The sequence below is a fragment of the Triturus cristatus genome, chromosome 10 (assembly GCF_964204655.1).
Source record: "Triturus cristatus chromosome 10, aTriCri1.1, whole genome shotgun sequence".
Taxonomy (NCBI): domain Eukaryota; kingdom Metazoa; phylum Chordata; class Amphibia; order Caudata; family Salamandridae; genus Triturus; species Triturus cristatus.
The window spans coordinates 498,651,781-498,666,356 of record NC_140593.1 but is presented as its reverse complement, the minus strand read 5'-3'; positions in this window follow the sequence as shown (position 1 = coordinate 498,666,356).

The following is a 14,576-nucleotide window of genomic DNA, read 5'->3' as shown; positions in this document are numbered from 1 at the left end:
ACCCAGGGATTACTCTTGCAGTCATCCTTTTGCTCAGGCACTACCCATGCACCTTTCTAAGCACCCAGGCATTACTCTTGCACTCATGAAGTCACCCAGGCATCACCTATACAAACATATAATCACTCAGGCATTAACCATACATTCATTCAATAACCCAGGCACTAATCTTCCACTCAAACATTCACTCAGACACTATATATGCACTCATCCATTCACTCAGGCACTACCCATGCACTCATGGAACACACAGACAACTACTCTTGCTCCGAACCCTTCACTGAGGTACTACTCATGCACTCATCCATTCTCTCAGGCACTACCCATGGACTCATCGAATGACCCAGGGACTACAGTTGGACTAATCCATTCATTCAGGCACTACCCATGTACTCATGCAATGGCCCAGGCATTAGCTCTGCACTCATACTTTCTCTCAGGTATTTCCCACACACTCATACAATCAGCCAGGCACTACCCCTGCACTCATGCAATCACCCAGGCAACACTCTTGTACTGAACTGTTTACACCGGCACTACACATGCACTCATCCATTGTCTCAGACACTACCCATGCGCTCATCCAATGACCCTGCCATTACTCTTACAGTCATCCTTTTACTCAGGCACTACCCATGCACTCATACAGTTAACGAGGCACTACCTATACGCACATCCAATCAATCAGGCATCACCTACGCAATTGTGCAATCAACCAGGCACTACTCTTGCACTCAACCATTCATTCAGGCACTACCCATGCACTCATCCATTCCCTCAGGTACTACCAATGACCTAGGGGAGAGGAGTTGGCCTAACGGCTAGGGCGGTTGACCTTGAATATGGGGAACTGGGTTCGAGTCTCGGCAATGACGCTGAACATTCTGTGATTCTGGGCAAATCACTTAATTTCCCCCTGCCTAACAAAAAATGAATTTGTCCTAATGTAACACAACTGGTGCTATGTAAAGCGCTCTGATACCCGATTCTGGTCAAGTTCACACTATATAAAACTCTATTAAAAAAAATTAAAAAATCCTGGTACTCAGGCACTAGCCATGCACTGATTTAAGCAGCCAGACATTACTCTTCTACTCATGAATTCACTCAGGCACTACCAATGCACTTATCCAATCACCCAAGCAGTACTCTTGCACTTATGCAATCACCCAGGCACTACTTATCCACTCATGCAATCAAGGAGGCACTACCTATACACACATTCAATCAATCAGGCATTACCTACACAGTCATGCAATCACACAGGCACTACTCTTGCACTCACCGTTTACTCAAGCACTATCCAAGCACTCAGACATTCACTCAGGCACTATATATGCACTCATGCAATCATGCAGGCACTGCAGTTGGAGTAATCCATTCACTCAGGCATTACCCATCCACTCATCTATTCCCGCAAGCACTACCCACGCACTCATGCAATGACCCAGGCATTAGCCTTGCACTCATACTTTCACTCAGGTATTTCCCATGCACTCATCCAATCACCCAGGCACTACCATTGTTCTCATGCAATTACCAATGCACTACCCATGTACCCATACAATCACTTAGGCACTACTCTTGCACACAACCATTCACTCAGATACTACCCATGCATTCATCCATTCTCTCAGGTACTACACATGCAGTCATGCAATGACCCAGGGATTACTCTTGCAGTCATTCTTTTACTCAGGCACTACCCATGCACTGATCTAAACACCCACACATTACTCTTGCAGTCATGCAATCACCCAGGCACTACCCATGCACTTATGCAATCACCCAGGCTATACCTCTGCACTTATGGAATCACCCAGGCACTGCCCATGTACTCATGCAATCACTCAGGAACTATTCTTCCACTCAAACATTCACTCAGGCACTACCCATGCACTCATCTATTCACCCAGGAACTGCCCATGCACTCATGCAATGACCCAGGCATTATCCTTACACTCATACATTCACTCAGGTAATTCTCATACACTCATCCAATCACTCAGGCACTACCCCTACACTCATAGAATTGCCCAAGCATGACTCCATGCACTCATGGAATCACACAGAAAACTACTCTTGCACTCAACCATTCACGCATGCACTACTCATGCACTCGTCCATTCTCCCAGGCAGTACCCATGCACTCATCCAATGACCCAGGCACTAGAGTTGGACTAATCCATTTACTCGGGCACTACACATGCACTCATCCATTCACTCAAGCATTACTCATACATTCATGCAATGACCCAGGCATTAGCCTTGCACTCATACTTTCTCTCTGATATTTCCTATGCACTCATACAATCACCCAGGCACTACCCCTGCACTAATGTAATCACCCAGACACTACTCTTGCACTGAACTATTCACTCAGGCACTACCTATGCACTCATCCATTCTCCCAGGCACTACCCAGGCACTCATCCAATGACCCAGCCATTGCTCTTACAGTCATTCTATTACCCAGACACTACCCATGCACTCATACAGTTAAGGAAGAACTACCTATACACACATCCAATAAATCAGGCATTACCTGGGCAATTGTACAATCACCTAGGCACTACTCTTGCACTCATGAAGTCACTCAGGTACTACAATGCACTCATTCAATCACCCAGTCAGGCCTCCTGCACTTATACAATCACCCAGGCACTACCCATGCACTCATGCAATTAAGGAGCCACTAACTATACACACATCCAATTAATCAGGCATTGCCTATGCAGTCATGCAATCACCCAGGCACTAATCTTGCACTCAACCATTCACTCAAGAACTATCCATGCACTCATTCATTCACTCAGACACTACATATGCACTCATCCAATCACACAGCCACTACAGTTGGACTAATCCATTCACTCAAGCACTACCCATGCATCAATCTAGTCCCAAAAGCACTACCCATGCACTCATGCAATGACCCAGGCTTTAGCATTGTACTCATACTTTCACTCAGGTATTTCCCATGCACTCATACAATCACCCAGGCACTACCCCTGTACTCATGCAATCACCCAGGCACTACCCCTGTACTCATGCAATCACCAACATACTACCCATGTACTCATAAAATCACTCAGGCATTACTCTTGCATGCAACCATTCTCTCAGGCACTACCCTTGCACTCATCCAATGACCCAGGCATCACTCTTACAGTCATCCTTTTACTCAGGCACTACCCATGCACTGATGTAATCATTCAGACATTATCCTTGGACTCATAAACTCACTCAGGCAGCACTTATGCACTCATCCAATCACCCAGACAGTGCCTCTCCACTTATACATTCACCCAGGCACTACCCATGTATTCATGTAATCACTCAGGCACTACTCTTAAACTCAACCATTCACTCAGACACTACCTATGCACTCTTTCAATGACCCAGGCATGAGCCTTGTACTCATATTTTCACTCAGGTACTTCCCACACACTCATGCAATCACCTAGGAACTACCCATGCACTCATGCAGTCACATAGGCACTACCTATGCACTAATCTATTCCCTCAAGCACAACCCATGCACTCATCCATTCACTCAAGTACTACCAAAGCACTCATCTGATCATCCAGGCAATACACCTGCACTCATAGAAACCCTCAGGCAGTAATGTTGCACTCATTGTTTCACTCTGGCAGTACCCATGCATTCATGCAATGACCCAGACACTACACATACACTGATACAATGACCCAGGCACTAGAAATGCACTCATGCAACCATTTAAACATAACTCTTACACTCAACCATTCACACAGGTCTTATGCATACAGTCATCCATTCTCTCTGCCAAGTAATTATGCCCATATCAAATCACACAAGCACTATTCTTTTCCTTATTCATTCACTTACATATTATGCATGCGCTCATCCCCTCACTGAGATACTACTTATACACAACTCTAACATTGATGATACACACATTCATACAAGCAATCACTTTCACTACATACATTTTTACTATTTTTAACCATTGTAGGTGGTTCCATTAGAACCTTTTTTTAAAAAAAACAATTTTATATTGTTTTGTATTTTCTGTTTTTTTTTCTTTAAAGTGGGTGTTTTCCATTTTTTTTAAAACAAAAAATAAAAGTTAAAGAGTCCAAGCAAAAAAAAAAAAAAAAATTAACACTTGTGTGCTCTGAGGAGAGTCTTGATAGCGTCAATGGAGAGCTCTCCAACACACAGTCGTCAAACATTTTCTGCAGTAGATGCCAGCATCCGCCAATTTTGGAACAATTAGAGGTTGTGGAGTATTCAAACAAATAAGAAACTACGTGGACGAACCCACGGGTGGATATTTTTATTGACTCAATATTCAAAACAACCCCTGCAGATGTTGATGGTTGGGTTCCATCATCACTGGCTGCTTCTTCCCTTCTTCGGCGCTCGACCTCTCGTGCAAGACGAACCGGGTGCATCGCTTCCAGATGTTTCTTCATTGAAGAAGTACCGCATGAGTACTTCTTCCCTGATCCTGTAGAGAGGACTTTGTGACAAATTGTACAGGTCACCTTACGTGGGTTGACATTCTTCTCACCTTCAGGCACAGTGAAGAAAGCCCACACAATACTATCCCTTCTCGTCTTCACTGGCTCCTCCACCTCTTCCATCTCCTCTGCCTGTTCTTCAGGGAATGCTGATGCCATTTATTTTTTCAAAAATGAAAAACACCCCCAAAAATACAAAATTGTTAGAGCCCACAAAACAGGAAGTATTTAAGCCAGACACACCTAAAGATAGAAGAGTGTAAGAGGTCTTGGTTCCACCCCCAACAAAAAGAAAACCTCTTTAAACAATAAGAACCTTTCTTTCTATGTGACATGGAGTCGCAAAGGGGTGATGCACCCGTTGCGCATACGTCGTGCACCCGTAAAATCTTCTAAATGTAATATAAAACTGAAATTACTATTAGGATATTGTGTTTCAAAGTATTTTAATGAAAAGTCTTTATGCAAAACAGATAATTAAACTTGAAACATATATATTTCATACGTATAAAAATTACGCAGGAGTTGCATCCCCTACGCGATCCTGCAAATACGTGACAGCAGGATTTTGCGACCCCTAAGCGTCCGTGCACGATGGTGCTGCTAACATAAAAATGTGCTTCAAACATCTTCAAAATATTGCACAAGAACACCCAAACTATTTTTTAAGATTGATTGATAAACATCTTTGTTAGAAAAATATATATTTCAGTTTAAGTATGTATTTTACGCACCCAAAGGGTAGATCCGCGTCCGGTACACAATATCATTGTGCCCACAAAAATCTGGTAAAAACCTTTTAAAACAAATTCATAACTTCTTTATTTCTATTTCTAAGTATTGTAATAAAAATCTACATCAAAAATATATAAATTTGTTCTAAAATGTGTTTTTTAGAGTGATATTCGTATAACAGATCTGCACACCCACCACCTTTTTTAATGAAAAAATACAATATATATATAATGAAGATAGTTATCGTAAGAAAAGAACAAAACAAGTTACGTACTATTAAAAACAATCATGCAAAATTTAATTTAGCAAAAACAATCTTTAAAAAATAGACTAAACATTTTTTTAAATGTTTCTTTTTGTATTTAAAATTCTGTTATATAATATCACACTGTACAAAATTACAAACAAGAACACATTGTTAATTTAAATAAATAACACTATAAATCTCTGATCAGCTATGTTATATTTTTTTGAAAACTGATAATAAATTTTTTAACATTATAAAAATACTTATAAAAACATAGATAAAAAAATACTTTCAAACATCTTTTCATAAATAAAATGGTTTAAAATAACCTTAGAAATTTATTGAAAAAAACATAGTTTCAGGGATGTTATAGTTAGAAATTAGCATTTAAGAAACCTTAGACATTAATTGAATAAACCATAGGTTTCCAGGATGTTATAGTTAGGAATTAGCATTTAAAAAACCTTAGATAGTCATTGAAAAAACCATATCTTTCAGGGACGTTGTAGTTAGGAATTAGCATTTACAAAACCGTAGAAATTCACTGAAAAAAAGAGGTTTCAGGGATGTTATAGTTAGGAATTAGCATTTAAAAAATGTAGAAATTCACTGAAAAAACAGAGCTTTCAGTTACATTATAGTTAGGCTGACATTTTACAGAGAAATTCAGCTGTTATAGTTAGCTAAGCTAACTCACACCCCCGCAATTCGCTGCTGATGACATCACATATTACATCACACATGACATGGTTAGTGACATCACTGATGACATCACTGATGACATCTCAAATGGCATCACTGATGACATCATCCACTTAATATCTGATGAACCTCCTCACACCCTAATATAACCTTTGATATACCCACTCTAATATACAGACTACCATTCTTAAAACTATAAGCACACCAATACCAGTTAGCACATACCCACTCACTGATTCATAGCTGCACACACATCCACTCACTCACCCATACAGTCACTCATTCATGTAGTCACTCATCATTACAGCCACTAATATATGTCCTCATATACCCATACAGACCCTAACCCATACACCACCACCCACCCATAGAGTTACTCACACACCTAGTCAGTTACCCAAATAATCAATCACACTGCCATTTACTCACCTTTAGAGTTATACACACACTACGTGACTTATTCATACACATACTAACACATACTTACTCTCTTATACAAACACTAACACATGCACGCACTCATCCATACAGCCACTCTCACAAATAGTCGCTTATTTACTCCAACAGTCACATATGTTGCCTTTCACATATATAGTTACTCACATATATACCACTGAGACATCCATACACTCACCAACACAGCCATACACACACTCAGTCACCCATACAGCCCCTCATACAAGTTCTCATGAACTCATACACCCAGTGATTCACCCACTCACACATCCATGCAGGGAGTCACCCGCCCCCTCACCCACCCACACAGACACTCAGGAACCCATACAGGTACTCAGAGAACCAATCAATAACCCATATAGACATTCATGTAGCTACTCATCAAACCATGTAGCCACTTACACACCAACTGAAAGACTGATACAGACATCCATACACCTTAGTCACTCACCCATACATTTACTAGGACACATATGATTACTCTGAGTCACTGAGTCAGTCATGCACCCACTGAATCATTCATACAGACACTCATACACCCATTCATTCTTCAATACACCTTGGTGCATATATATATATATATATATATATATATATATATATATATATATATATATATATATATATATATATTACCTACTGGCGGTCGCCAGTAGGTAGTTATAGTTAGGACCCTGTTTCCATAGGAAAACCGCAACATTCTATTTTGAATAACTTTGGCGCCGGTCGACGAATCATCGCGAATTTTTCAAAATAGGTGGGGCACTACGCTCCGCTCCTACCCTGAAAGTCTCGGGGGGATTCGTCAAGCGGGGGCTGAGATAAAAGGGGGGTCCCAAAACGCGTTTTTCCCATGCATTTTTCCATAGGACCTTTAGACACAGCTACAGCCCGAACGGCTGAACAGAATTACTTGAAATTTGGCAGAGAGGTAGTCCTCAGGTCAAGGAAGTGCCTTTTGTAGGTTTGGTGTAAATCTGTTCAGTAGATTCTGAGAAAATAGCCTTTAAATCAATATATATATCTGAGCCAGCGTACGGTGCGCTTACGGTGCGCTTACCGTACGCGTACGGTGGCGTGCGCGAGCGCGATTCTGATTGGCCCTTAGATCTTAGTAAACATTCGAATCGGTCGAAACCAGGAAGCGGCGGCCGCCATTTTCTCTCTCGCACTCTCACAGGGGGTTGAAAAACCAAGTGCAAAAACATGTAAAGGGGCTGTTTACACAGCTCCCAAGCACCTAGCCATGTCGAGGGAGTCCCCAACGATCCCCCAAGTGAAAAAAGGCAATTTTAATTTTTTCGAAAATTTCGCCGATTACGCTTACCGTACGCGTACGGTAAGAAATAAAAAAAAAAAAAAAAAAAAAATATCCACATTCTCCCCACCCCGTGTGCAAAAGGTGCCCGAAGGGGACCTTTTGTGCATGGCTTATTAGAGCTAAACAAAACATATATTTTACCTGTCACAACGATGCTCATCATATGTCCTCCATGTGCGCACGGTGCGCGAAGCGCATCGTGCGTTCATGGCCCATCTAGCGTAACGTGGGCACGCGGTGCGCGAAGCGCACCGCGTGCTCACTGTGCACGCACGGTGCGCGAAGCGCACCGTGCGCGCATGGAACGAACTGCGTTAAGTGGGCGCGCACGCCACAAATGGCGTAAAGTAACTTAGCATTTAAAAAAACGTACAAATTCACTGAAAAAACCATAGGTTTCACACACGTTATAGTTAGGAATTAGCATTTAAAAAACCTTGCAAATTCACTGAAAAAACCATAGGTTTCACACATGTTATAGTTAGCTGGACATTTTACTGATAAAAAACCAATGAAATTCCACCGTTATAGTTACTGTAGGCAACTATAACTCACGCGACCGTAATCCTCTGCTGATGACATATGTGTCTTTATGAAAAAAAAATATTTGTAATATATGTATAGCTAAAATTTAATGGAAGAAGACATGGGCAAATAAGTGTCTAAATACAGTATTAGCATCAGCAGAGGATTACGGTCGCGTGAGTTATAGTTGCCTACAGTAACTATAACGGTGGAATTTCATTGGTTTTTTATCAGTAAAATGTCCAGCTAACTATAACATGTGTGAAACCTATGGTTTTTTCAGTGAATATATATATATATATATATATATATATATATTCACTGAAAAAACCATAGGTTTCACACAAGTTATAGTTAGCTGTACATTTCACTCGTAAAAAACCAATGAAATTCCACGTTATAGTTAGTGCAGGCAACTATAACTCACGCGACCGCAATCCTATATATATATATAATTTGCAAGGTTTTTTAAATGCTAATTCCTAACTATAACGTGTGTGAAACCTATGGTTTTTTCAGTGAATTTGTACGGTTTTTTAAATGCTAAGTTACTTTACGCCGTTCGTGGCGTGCGCGCCCACTTAACGCAGTTCGTTCCGTGCACGCACGGTGCGCTACGCGCACCGCGTGCCCACGTTACGCTGGATGGGCCATGTACGCACGATGCGCTTCGCGCACCGTCCGCACACGGAGGACATATTATGGGCTTCGTTGTGAAAGGTAAACTATTAAATGTTCCAGTAGTATATATGCCATGCACAAAATGGGCCCTCCGGGCACCGTTTGCACACGGGGGGGGAGAATGTGGATATTTTTTTTTTTATAATTAATTTTTAGCGTACGCGTACGGTAAGCGTCATCGCCGTTTTTTCGAAAAAATATAAAAATGAATTTTTGCCCTTGGGGGTTCTTTTGGGACACCTTAATCAAGGCTAGGTGGTTAGGAGCTGTCTAACCTTCCCCCTTTACATGTTTTCAACCTTTGTTTTTCCTCCCCCTCTCAGAGTGCGAGAGAGAAAATGGCGGCCGCCGCTTCCTGGTTTCGAGCGATTCGAATGTTTACTAAGATCTAACAGCCAATCAGAATCGCGCGCGCGCACGGCACCGTACGCGTACGGTAAGCTTACCGTAAGCGCACCGTAAGCGCACCGTAAGCTACCACAGATATATATATTGATTTAAATGCTATTTTCTCAGGAACTACTGAACAGATTTACACCGGACCTACAAAAGGCACTTCCTTGACCTGTAGACTACCTCTTTGCCAAATTTCAAGTAACTCTGTTCAGCCGTTCGGGCTGTAGCTGTGTCTAAAGGTCCTATGGAAAAATGCATGGGAAAAACGCGTTTTGGGACCCCCCTTTTTTCACAGCCCCCGCTTGACGAATCCCCCCGAGACTTTCAGGGTAGGAGCGGAGTGTAGCGCCCCATTAGTTTTGAAAATTTCGCGAGGATTCAACGACCGGCGCCAAAGTTATTCCAAATAGAATGTTGCGGTTTTCCTATGGAAACAGGGTCCTAACTATAACTACCTACTGGCGACCGCCAGTAGGTAATGTATATATATAATATTCTTAATCTTTTAGAAACACCCACACTCACTGGATGATGTCATCAGTGATGTCATCAGTGATGCCATTTGAGATGTTATCAGTGATGTCATCGGTGATGGCACTGACCATGTCATGTGTAATGTAATATGTGACATCATCCGCAGTGCATTGCAGGGGCATGAGTTATAGTTACCTTAGCTAACTATAACGGCTGAATTTCTCTGCTTTTGCATTAGTAAAATATCAGCCTAACTATAATGTTACTGACAGCTTTATTTTTTCAGTGAATTTCTACATTTTTTAAATGATAATTCCTAACTATGACGTCCCTGAAACCTCTGTTTTTTTCAGTGAATATATATATATCTATGTATATTCTAAAACACTTGTTCCCCATTCGACGACAAGCACTCGAGCACATTAAAGGCTTCAAGCCTTTATTTGGTACAGATGTAATCCCACACGCAAATGTCTTTCAAAAGCAGCTCCTCTTTCATGCCTGATGCGTTTCAAAGGTAGGACTTCTTTATCAAAGGCTTGGCAGGGAAGAAGCGTGCAGTTCCGGTTACTCCCTTTTATACTAATTAGCACGTCCTGTATGGGCTGTTCAACTGAAACTGTGCTGATGCATTATGGGAGTTAAAGTTAAAAAAATACTGTTCTTGATTACATGAACTTATGACTGCTACTCATATCATAAACCCTGTATGAGCCTTCACATGGGGATACATCCTCAATCTGTTAATGTAGCTCCGCTGACAAGGCTCGATAATTTTCCGCCAAACGGCCCCCAGGATACTGAGGTGGTGCTTTCTCTATGGCGAGGCTGCCACATATAGATTCCAAAACCTTTGTTGCCCTTCGACGAGAAGCACTCGAGCACATTAAAAGCTTCAAGCCTTTATTTGGTACAGAGTAATCCCACACGCAAATGTCTTTCAAAAGCGATTCCTCTGTCGTGACTGATGCGTTTTGAAGGTAGGACTTCTTTATCAAAGGCTTGGCAGGGAAGAAGCATGCAGTTTCGGTTACTCCCTTTTATACTAAATAGCACGTCCTGTATGGGCTGTTTAACTGAAACTGTGCTGATGGATTATGGGAGTTAAAGTCCGAAGATTACTGTTCTTGATTATATACACTTATGACTGCTACTCATTTTATAAACCCTGTATGGGCCTTCATATATTTAGAAATATATATATAAATATATATATAAATATATATATATATATATATATATAAATATATAGCGTGACTATATTTAACGATCTTGTACCCTGTTTAACCCCTTCGGTGCTCATGACGGAATGGTTCCGTCATGACCCACGGTTGAGCTGTGCTCATGACGGAACCATTCCGTCATGACCACGCCCGCGCAAGATTCCGTCAGCACAGCGGCGGAATCTGCGCAGCATCGAAGGGGTTAATCTGATTCCTAGTGGTCTTTAATTACGTATTTTGTTTTTCCTTTCTGGACTTTGCCTGCATGTCCTCTCAGTACTTACTGTCTAAATGGAAGAAATGTACAGTATTTTACATGTATAAAATTATCATCACATTGAGTGTGTAATTTAGCTAGAAATAAGTAGGAGAAAAAAAAGCACACTACAGTCTGTCTTCTGATTATATATTTGGGTAGAGACTATATTTCTATGTCTATTGTTTACCGTTGTCATGACGATTGTCCAAGATACCAGGCATTTAATGGCCGCTGAAGGTGATGCCTGTTGTAGTGACAAAGGCGGCTTGCCTTCGAAATGCGTCGTGGCCTTCTTGGTGAAATAAAACCACCCCTTGCTTTACTCTCACGGAGTCTACGCCTGTCTTCATTTCCCACGGCAGGAATGGTTGCATATATATATATATATATATTAACTGAAAAAACCATAGGTTTCAGGAAAGTTATAGTTAGTTGGACATTTCACTCATACAAAACTATAGAAATTCCGGCGTTATAGTTAGTTCAGCTAACTATAACTCGCGCCCCCGCAATGCACTGCTGAAGATGTCACATATTACATCATTCATGACATGAACAGTGACATCACTGATGACATCATTAATGACATCTCAAATGACATCACTGATGACATCATCCACGGGAAAATCTGATGCACCTCCTCATGCTTGAATATAACCTTTGATACACCCACTCTAAAATACAGACTACCGTTTTCGAAAAAATAGACACATCAATACCAGTTACTATGTACGCACTGACTGATTCCTAGGTCTACACACACATCCACTCATTCACCCATACAGTCACTCATACATGCAATCACGTATCAATACAACACTATCATATGCACTCATATACCTATACAGACACTCACACACTGCCACATATTCAGAGTTGCTCACACACTTAGTCAGTCATGCAAAGAATCAATCATACTTCCATTTACTCACCTATACAGTTATACAGACACAACCTCACTTATTCATGCAGATACTAACACATAATTACTCTCTTATAGAATCACTGATACAAATACACACTCTTCCATGCAGCCACTCTCACAATTACTGACTCTCACATATAGTTATTTATATACACCATCACTCACATATACTGCCTTTTACATATGTAGTTACTTGCACATGTACCACTGAGACATCCATTCACTCACCAACACGCCCATACACACACTCACCCACCCATACAGCTGTTTCCACATGCACTCTTGAACCCATACACCCAGTGATTCAACCACTCACACATCTATGCACAGAGTCACACTAACACCCACACTCAGGCAGCCATACAAATACTCAGGCAAGCAATCAATAACCCATATAGACACTCATGCAGCTACTCACCAACCCATGCAGTAGCTTACATAACAACAGACAGACTGATACAGACTTTCACACAGTTTAGTCACTAACCTATGCAGTCAGTAAGACACATTTAATCACTCACTTACCTACTAAATCCTCCACACAGACACTTATACACCCACTCATTCCTCAATACAGCTTGGAATATATATAAAACAAAATTAAACTTTACAGAAACACAAAGTCACTGGATGATGTCATCAGTGATGTCAACAGTGATGCCATTTTAGATGTCATCAGTGATGTCATCAGTGATGTCACTGACCATGTCATGAATGATATGTGACATCATCAGCAGTGCATTGCGGGGGAGTGAGTTATAGTTAGGTGAACTAACTATAACGCCAGAATTTCTATTTTTTTGCATGAGTGAAATGTCCAACTAACTATAAAGTTCCAGAAACCTATGGTTTTTTCAGTTAATACATATATATTTAGTATACTATGTATACATGTGAAAATGTGTCGGTCCACCTGTTTACCTCGGTGGCACGGAAAAAATTGGTGGAACTGACATCAGCATGCCGACAAGGTCCTCTTCTGGCTCCTATGACGTCATACGGTGTCGCGAGCGGAGCTGTGCTATTATGACATCGTCATCGATGTGGGAGAGCTAGGAAAGAATTTCCGCTGAATGCTAGCACGGGGGATATTCACCTAAGTGTTCAGGCTAGTCCTTTGGGAGCAACCATTTCTGTTGCCACTCCAGAAACCAAAACCAGTGATCCGAGGGCAGATGCCCTGCAGATGGCACACAAGGTGGGGAGCCCAGTCGTGTGCACCGGCAGGGCAACGAAGTGACAAGCACCACTACCCACAGAAAAGGTAACGAGGGCACTGAATAACACAGGATCTTCTCTTTGTATCTGGCAGGAACAACAAGGTTAAAATGCCCTAGTTCCAAAATGTAGAATTAGTTCTACAACGGTCTTCAAGAGGATCTGTGATGGATGCCGCTTCTGCCTTCCGTACACTGGAGGCAGCACATGGGTCACGTGGTACGGTCATACTGCGGTGGGACGCACACTCGTTGACCTCTCATGGCACTGCTCCACACTTCGGGGACAACGCTTTCCATTAGCTGTGTTTTCTTATGACGTGTCGTGCCGGCCTCGTCCAACAGCAGAACCCCTTTAGATCCAAAACAGACTCTTCCACTCTCTCACCGGAAGTGAAACCAGGCCACGTGGACACTTTCACAATACAACAGCCAGGAATGCACTTTTCGGTAAAAAAAACACATTCTTTCCTCCTAATTTATCAAATAAACGACTAACCGAAGAACAGGGGCCAGCTTCGATCGATAAACAGCCGACTTTTTCACTTCGCGATACCATTACAACACATGCATTACCACGCATGCGTTATACATCGCAAAGTCACTACTACGCATTTTTTTTAAACGCATTGTCATTTACCACTCATGCCTTTACAATGAATTTTGTTTTAAAGGTATGTATGGTAAATGACCATGAGTTCTAAAATACTGTAGACGAACCATGTCGTTGTAAGGAAGCAGAGGCTGTTCCCTTTCCTCACAACGACGTGCACCACCATTCAGAGACGACATGAGGAACCACAAGGAGTGAGAGGTAAGGGGGATTGGGCATGGGGTGGTGGTTACTTTTCTAGGGTTTAGGGTAGTGCAGTGGTGTTTGGGTAGTGTAGGGGGTCATGCTGAGGG